This window comes from Aulonocara sp. 'chitande type north' Nkhata Bay, linkage group LG3 (assembly GCF_057382095.1).
Source record: "Aulonocara sp. 'chitande type north' Nkhata Bay isolate Kocher_YH1m ecotype deep benthic linkage group LG3, A_spYH_male_GT1.1, whole genome shotgun sequence".
Taxonomy (NCBI): domain Eukaryota; kingdom Metazoa; phylum Chordata; class Actinopteri; order Cichliformes; family Cichlidae; genus Aulonocara; species Aulonocara sp. 'chitande type north' Nkhata Bay.
Genome location: NC_141346.1, coordinates 47,879,120 through 47,886,422, shown reverse-complemented (window position 1 = coordinate 47,886,422; position 7,303 = coordinate 47,879,120). Strand labels below are relative to the sequence as shown.

The 7,303-nt window shown below is 41.1% G+C and overlaps 1 long non-coding RNA gene across 1 annotated transcript; it reads left to right on the top strand.

Annotated features, from left to right (window-relative positions):
- Window positions 1–3,521: 3,521 nt before the first annotated feature.
- LOC147335925 (uncharacterized) lies at window positions 3,522–5,147 on the top strand. Its single transcript, XR_015128617.1, has 3 exons — window positions 3,522–3,594; window positions 3,796–4,086; window positions 4,792–5,147. It is a non-coding gene; the product is annotated as an uncharacterized LOC147335925 (long non-coding RNA).
- Window positions 5,148–7,303: the final 2,156 nt, after the last annotated feature.

Here is a 7,303-nt window from a genome sequence, read left to right as displayed (position 1 = left end):
TCCCCTGGATGATGATCGGCAGTCTTTCGAGCCTTTTGAGCTCACACAGAGACAGACAACCATTCATACTCACATTCACACCTATGGGAAATTCAGAATAACCTGAATTTTTTAGAAAAAAATGACTTTTTTAAATACAAACACTTGATGGTATGTGTGTGTTAGATCATTTTTTCTAAAAGCCAATAAATAAAACACACATACACAAGTTTTCTTGCACTCATTTTCACTCTAGACCAGGGGTGTCACTCGAGGGGATGCACAGTACAGTAGTGCAATTCATCCTGATCGGTGATTGGTCAAAAGTCTTCTGTGTTTACGTTAAGTTACAGAGTCTGGATTTAGCTGAATAACGCGTTTTTCTTTGTGGTAAATGTTAGCCGCGCGCTATGACATCTAATGTATTACGCTCATTTCTAGTCTTTTCAGTGGCTACAGCTGCTTTCCGTGGCTCGTTACAAACGATCTGAGATATAGATCCACTTCTGTCTGGCGTAGGCTGCTCACTAGGGCTGGATATCATCACTGATTTCTATAATCCATTCGATTCCGGTTCTCAAAGTCCTGATTCGATTCAACTTAGCCTCAGACAGTCAGAAATATTATAATTCTGATAATTTATCAGTACTGACTTCATCAGAATTGTGAACATCACAGCAGATCCCTTTGTTTTAAAGTAACTGAGAATAAAACACAGAAAAACATGAAGGAGATTTTCCTGGTCTGGCTTTTTAGAGCAGATAACCTTAAAAATATTCTGCAATATTCTGCAATTTTGCATAATTTAAAGAAGTTTAAATTTCTTCAGTATTGAACAGCAGAAATGAGGCTTTCTTGTCCGAGGTCATTTAAGTGAAAAAAAGAAAAAGACAGCGCTGTAAACAACGGTAGACTGGTGGGTAATAAGCGAATGAATAATGCAGAAAACAGATTTGAGACGGGAAACTGTTCTTGAAGTACACACAGAGAGAGAGAGCTGTGCAGGAAGTGTGATTTTTATCGTGGTGGAAGCAAAACAGCAAAAGTCAGAGGGAATTCATGACGACATTGATCAAATGTGAAGCGTAGTTTGCTGCTTCTTTTGCTGCTGGCTCGGCGAATTTTGTGTGATGACACAGCCCTCACTTCTAAAACTTGCGCACAGACACACCCCTCACAAGCTTGCAGACACACCGCTCACTTCTAAAAGGTGGGGGGATGCACAGTACAGTAGTGCAATTCATCCTGATCGGTGATTGGTCAAAAGTCTAGAGTGAAAGGAGAGGCTTGTGATTGGTGGAAAATGTGCAATGAAGAAGCCTTCTTTTATTCATTCAGTCTGTTGTCTGTTTTTTCTTTATCAAAAATATAAAATTATCAAAAGTATACGAGCGGAGTGTAAAGTAGCAGTAAAAACGAGGACTGGATTTTCAGGCATGTGGGTGTCCCCTGTGAACAACTGGAACGGATTGGATAACGAAGCACTGACGCTACCTTAACAGTGTAAAGTGAAAGGGACCAACCGAGTTATGATCATATTTATGTGAATAGCGACAGGTTTATATTATTATTTCTTTAAACTCATATTCCTGCATCTTTATGTTGAATTTGTCTGCAAGTTCTGTTAAAAAAATCGAATAAGTTAAAAAAAACAACTAAAAAAAAAACAAAACACCAAATTATTTAGGGGGGCTTAAGAATATTTTAGGGAGGCTTCAGCACCCCTAAAATAGGCCTAACGACGCCACTGAGGTTAGCGCTATGAACCCTCATAGCGCTGTGGGTTTGTAGGCAACCTGTGGTTTGTAGTGCCTACAAACCACAGGTTGCCTACAAACCCACAGGTTTTGACGATAGAGGGGAAAACAAATGCGAAAAAACTCTGCCTGCACACTTGTTTGCTTCTTGCCATTCCCCAAAAAACCTTAGACTTTTGCTTCTTCAGACACACACACACAGACAGAGAGAGAGAGACTGGCTGCCCAGCCCCCTTCAGAAAGAAGCCACTTTCTCTGAAGCTTTGTCCACAATTCACAAATAATTGTTGATCTTTGGTGCTTTGTATTTAATTTTAAAAAACTATACCGTGAACATGGGTTTAATAGTGCTCTGCACTAGAGGGTTAATTATTCTGAGAACTACACATTAACATCCATTAGTTTTTCCCAAATTTATATTAGAAGTAAACTTTCATATTTTTGACGTTTTTTAATCGCCTACTTTTGGCGCAGATGCGCATTAAAGCTGGAAAAGATGACAAAGAACATTTTATTACATTTTATTACATTTTATTAGCCTATTGGCGACTTCTTCAGGTTCTAGAACAAAAATTGGTGCATGGATTAATAAAATGAAAGATAACTGATGTGTGTTTTTATAATATTCATTTATTTATGGGATTAAAAATACAAATAGGTCTACAAAGATACAAACTCCAACTGCCCATGTCATATTGAGGTAAGGCGGCTGGTTTCTCCATGTAAGCTCAGGCTCTGACGATCTCGGTCACACACTGCTATGCTTGCGATCCCATTCTGGATGACCGCCGTCAGGACTCTTCTGAAGAATACGACAGCAAGCCTCTGTGTCCTTCTGTACAGCATGGCAACAAGCCCGTCAGTCTGGTCGTAGTAGAGATGCAGGTGAAAGGAGCGCAGCTGCAGGACACACAGCTGTGCCCGAGCGGCTCCTTCACCGTCTCCATCCATTACGGCTTCAAACCCTGCAGAAAGAAAACAAATCACAGATGAGTCAAAGATCATATAAAAACTTTCTTCATCCCAAACAATGAACGCTCCTGATTTTATAATAACCCAAACCCCTTTGACAAGTTCGCAAGTGTGATTAAAGACTGAGAGCCCGAGGAGTAACGTTTGTCCTAGTCCCAGTCTAATGATCAGTTCTCTCTGTTGAACTAACAACACTGAAAAAACTTCAAAGAAAACTTCCCACCTTCAAAAGCGCACACGGCAGCTGACTCAGTGAAACAAATAAACGTTAAAGGGAACTTGGGAAAGCTAAAAGGGCTCAAGTTTGCCAAAAGTGGGAACAATGAACTTAAGTCGCTTACCTTTATTAACAATGCTGAAGATAATGATCCTTTTCTTATTTTCTTCTGTTTCAGCCTTTAGAAGCGGGGCCAAAGTTTGTCTTCTTGCCCTTCTTCCTTGTCAACGTATAAACGGCATAATATTCTGATATGAGTCGTCGGTAAGTTATCGCACTTAGTGCACAATTGTGCATCGTAAGAAAGGGGATGAGTATGTGAGACCTGTCAGTGTCTCTCCCCTTAGAGAGAGACGAGTCTTGCACACTCTCTTACTTACCTCTTTGCACAGTAAGAGGGGTCTGAGAGCTATGTGGGGATGTATTACTGGGCTTAAACCCGGGTTGTTTTTTCAGAAGCCCGGGGTCTTTGGGAGTGTAGGATGCCCGACTGACAACTGTATAAGACAAAAACTACACACAATATTCAAAGCACATAGCGCACAGTCCTTAATTCCCCCTAATTTTGGTATGATCCGAGCTCAGGCACTTGGCGACTGAGCATTAGGCGTGTGAGCGAGGGCGAAGAAGTGCAGCCGGGCAGACAGAGGAGAGCTTGATTTTGACCAGGTACCAAAGCAAATCATTCGTACTGTACAAATAATGTAAATATGACGGTGTATCACAGAAGATATCAAACTGATCACTTGACCCATATTACGTTAATTGCTCTTCGAGTGAATCAACAAATGGCGAAATGAAAAACCGAACAACAACAACGCTGTTTCTTTAGAGTCTTGGCTTACATGTGTGTTTATTTCATATTTTCAGTTGTTAAAATAACATCTACCTGAGAAAAGGGGAGAAGAGAGAGCAAAGATCGAACAATGCGTGCAAGGAGTTTCCCCTCGCTCATATGCGGAAGTGCTGTGCTCAGTCGCCTAGTGCCTGAGACTGCGGTCAAGTCGTTCCAGTAGTCATATTAGAATATTATGCCGTTGGCGTAATATATACGTTGACAGGGAAGAAGGACAAGAAGACAATCTTTGGTCCCGCTTCTAAAAGCTGAAACAGAAGAAAATAAGAAAAGGATCATTATCTTCATCTGCATTATTAATAAAGGTAAGCGACTTTGTTTCGACTCATTGTTTCTACTTTTGCTGTTTTTTCCCCTCTAAGTTCCTTTCAATGTTTAGTCGTTGCAGTGAATCTCCGTGCGCTTTACTTTTACTTATTTACTTATTCTTTACTTATCTTAATGTCTTGTCTTATTTTTATCCTTATTTATCTTATTCCTTCCCCTAACTTGGCATTTGTGTATGGACAGCAAAGGAAGAATTTCATTGCACAGAGAAATGCCATTTCTTCTACATGACAATAAACACTTTGAATCTTGAATCTTTGAATCTTTACGGCAGTTGACTCACAGCTTCAACATTGGTTTTCAAAGCTTGTTCATAATGATTGTGTTAACAGATTTTTCCAAATTTAAAAAAAAAAATCATCTTTAAAAGAATCAGCTCAATACCAGTAAAGACTGGATTTTAGTTTCAAAATGTATATAAAGTTTGAAACTCAAATCTTACGAAACCTGGTTCCTTCCAGCGCATTCCTTGACGGGCTGCGAGGCCAGCTCCTTTGAACTCCGGCTAGCTGCTCTCACAAGCAAACATTCGCACATAAAAGCCTTGGATAACCCGATAACCGGTACAGATTTATAAAGACTGTTATTGTTGTGAATCAGCAGCTATCAAACAGAGCTCTGATAAGTTACAGCGTTTAACGAGTAGTTGCTGCAGCTGACTCATTTGTTCTTCCTTCTGACAGACTTGAAGCTGAAATGGATGGACACGGTGAAGTTGCCACTCCGCTGTATGTCCTGCGTGTTGGTTAGTCGTTTCGTTACCACCTCGTCTACGACGAGACTGATGGACTGGCTGTGATACTTTATGGTGACAGAGAGAAGCTTGCTGCGATATTCCTGCAGAGGATGGTGACGGAGTTCTTCAGGAACTGGATTCACAGGCCTGAGTGACCAAGACCATCAGTGACCTGTGTTCGCACAGCCTCCACGCAGAGCTGGGAAGCAGGGGCCTTCAGCATCCAGCAGTGCCTTCACAGATTAAACATTGTTGATGTTGTTTAAAGTTTGATAATGAGTTCATTAAAATAAATAATTAAAGGTTACCTTTCTTTGTTATTATTCCACACATTGATTTTTAACCTGCACAGAGTCCTCCAACAGAGCTCTTAGATTTTCAAAAGCTGTATCTATCAGTGAGTGAGTGATGGGGAAGCCAGATTTGAATGACCAAAATAACCAAATTTGATAATAAAATAATATTGATATGTGATAAAACAAAACTAATATTATCTGCCAATAAGTTGGTTTAGTGTAGTTTTGCGGCCCTGTTGTAGCGCGGCCGTTTCTGTTTAATTCCAGCGTTGCAGAGAGAGGTGCTCGTTATCTCCACCAAAGCGCCTCCGGTCCTGGGGTAAGCCGTTAGAACTGCTTTTATTAGCATTCACAGCTACAAGAGGCTAAGGTTACATTTATCCTTTGTTTTAGGGTTTGATTGCTGCCTTCACCTCTCCGTGGCAAATCGCCTAACCTTAATTGGAGAATCAAGACGCCTGCCTAGTCGGTTTGAGGGCTCCTGCTCGGTGGAGCTGCTCTCTTGTCTTGTCTCGTCTTTTTGGTCTCATCTTTTATTTTTGTGGAATTGTTTTTATTAAGTGGGCTAACCTTTTTCTGGTGCGCCTGGTTTTATTATATTCTGGATTGTTGCTTGTACCCACGCCTCGGTGATCGGGCTGGAGCGATCCTCTGCCCGCGTGTCGTGCTGGGAACTTGAAACCGCCTCAGTTGCTGATCTCAGCCTGTGGGGAGCCAGACTGGCTTGTGATCAAGGCCTGAACTATTGCCACCAGCACGAGTTGTAGTTTGATTTGTGGGATGTAAGCCTTCCAGTTTGGTGTGCATGTGTGATTTCTTTTATTAAAGCTATTAAAGATTGAAGTTTTAGTTTTTATGATATGTAGCGAGCCTGACGCTCAGAGTCCTTTTACTCTTTTAACGTATTGCTCTGTTTTATTTCAGTGAACAGAGGCAAGTCTGTCAGTCTGGCCTGGGACGCTACATTTTGTTTTCTAATATTTCATCTATTTTCACTATAAACAAAATTATTGATATTGGAGCCAACCTGCGTCGGTGTGCATCCTTGAATCTGTGCGGCCTCTCTTATTCCTTTAATCTATTTTCCTTAAATAGGAATTTCCTGGGGGTGAAATTCCCCTTGGTGGCGTTGTCATTTTATTACCATTTCTTTTATAACCCCGCCGACCACTTGGTCACACTAATGTAGTGGCAGCAGGGCTCTGAGTATGTTGTTCACTCAATAGCAGGAAAATTGAGAGAGACACACACCAAAAATGGGATTTACGAAAAATGATAATTAAAAACACGGAAATGTAAAATAATTAATGTAAAATAATGTAAAATAATTAATAATGTTTATAAAATGATAACAAATTAACAAGTTGTTTTTTCCATATATTTTTATTGAAATTTTTTATAGTATAATACAAACAAATGTTGAACACCCTCACATTCACACATCCATCCATACATCAGACCTGCCTACATCACATTCAAATGTAGAAATGAGCATAGTTCTCACAGTAATACAAAAATACAAGTTGTTGTCGATATTCATTTTTTATTCTACATGCATTTAATTGGATGAGAGCTTCTTTCCGTTGCTTCCTTATTTTCTTAAGTGTTTCATCTATCAGTTGGATTATTGGACTTGGACTTGCTATTTCCTGAGCCAAATTGGGCTAAGTTCACACTGCAGGTCTTGATGCTCAATTCCGATTTTTTGATCAAATCTGCTTGTTCACACTACAAATAAAATGCGAGAGAGAGAGAGAGAGAGAGAGAGAGAGGGGGGGGGGAGAGGGGGAGGGGGACGGAGAGAGAGATCAGGGAGAGATGCACAGGGAGAGAGAGAGATCAGGGAGAGATGCACAGGGAGAGAGAGAGATCAGGGAGAGATGCACAGGGAGAGAGAGAGATCAGGGAGAGATGCACAGGGAGAGAGAGAGATCAGGGAGAGATGCACAGGGAGAGAGAGAGATCAGGGAGAGGCGCACAGGGAGAGACCTCTTCTCGGCAGTTCCTGCCGGGCCCTGCCTCCATACACGCGGAGTTTGCATACACGCGCAGAAGACTCCGCCCTGGCAGGTATAAAAACAGGCACACTTCACTCCTTACACCGGCTCAGACAAACCTCGGCGACGCTTATAGAGGTCGAAAATGAAGAAATAAGAAACGGAT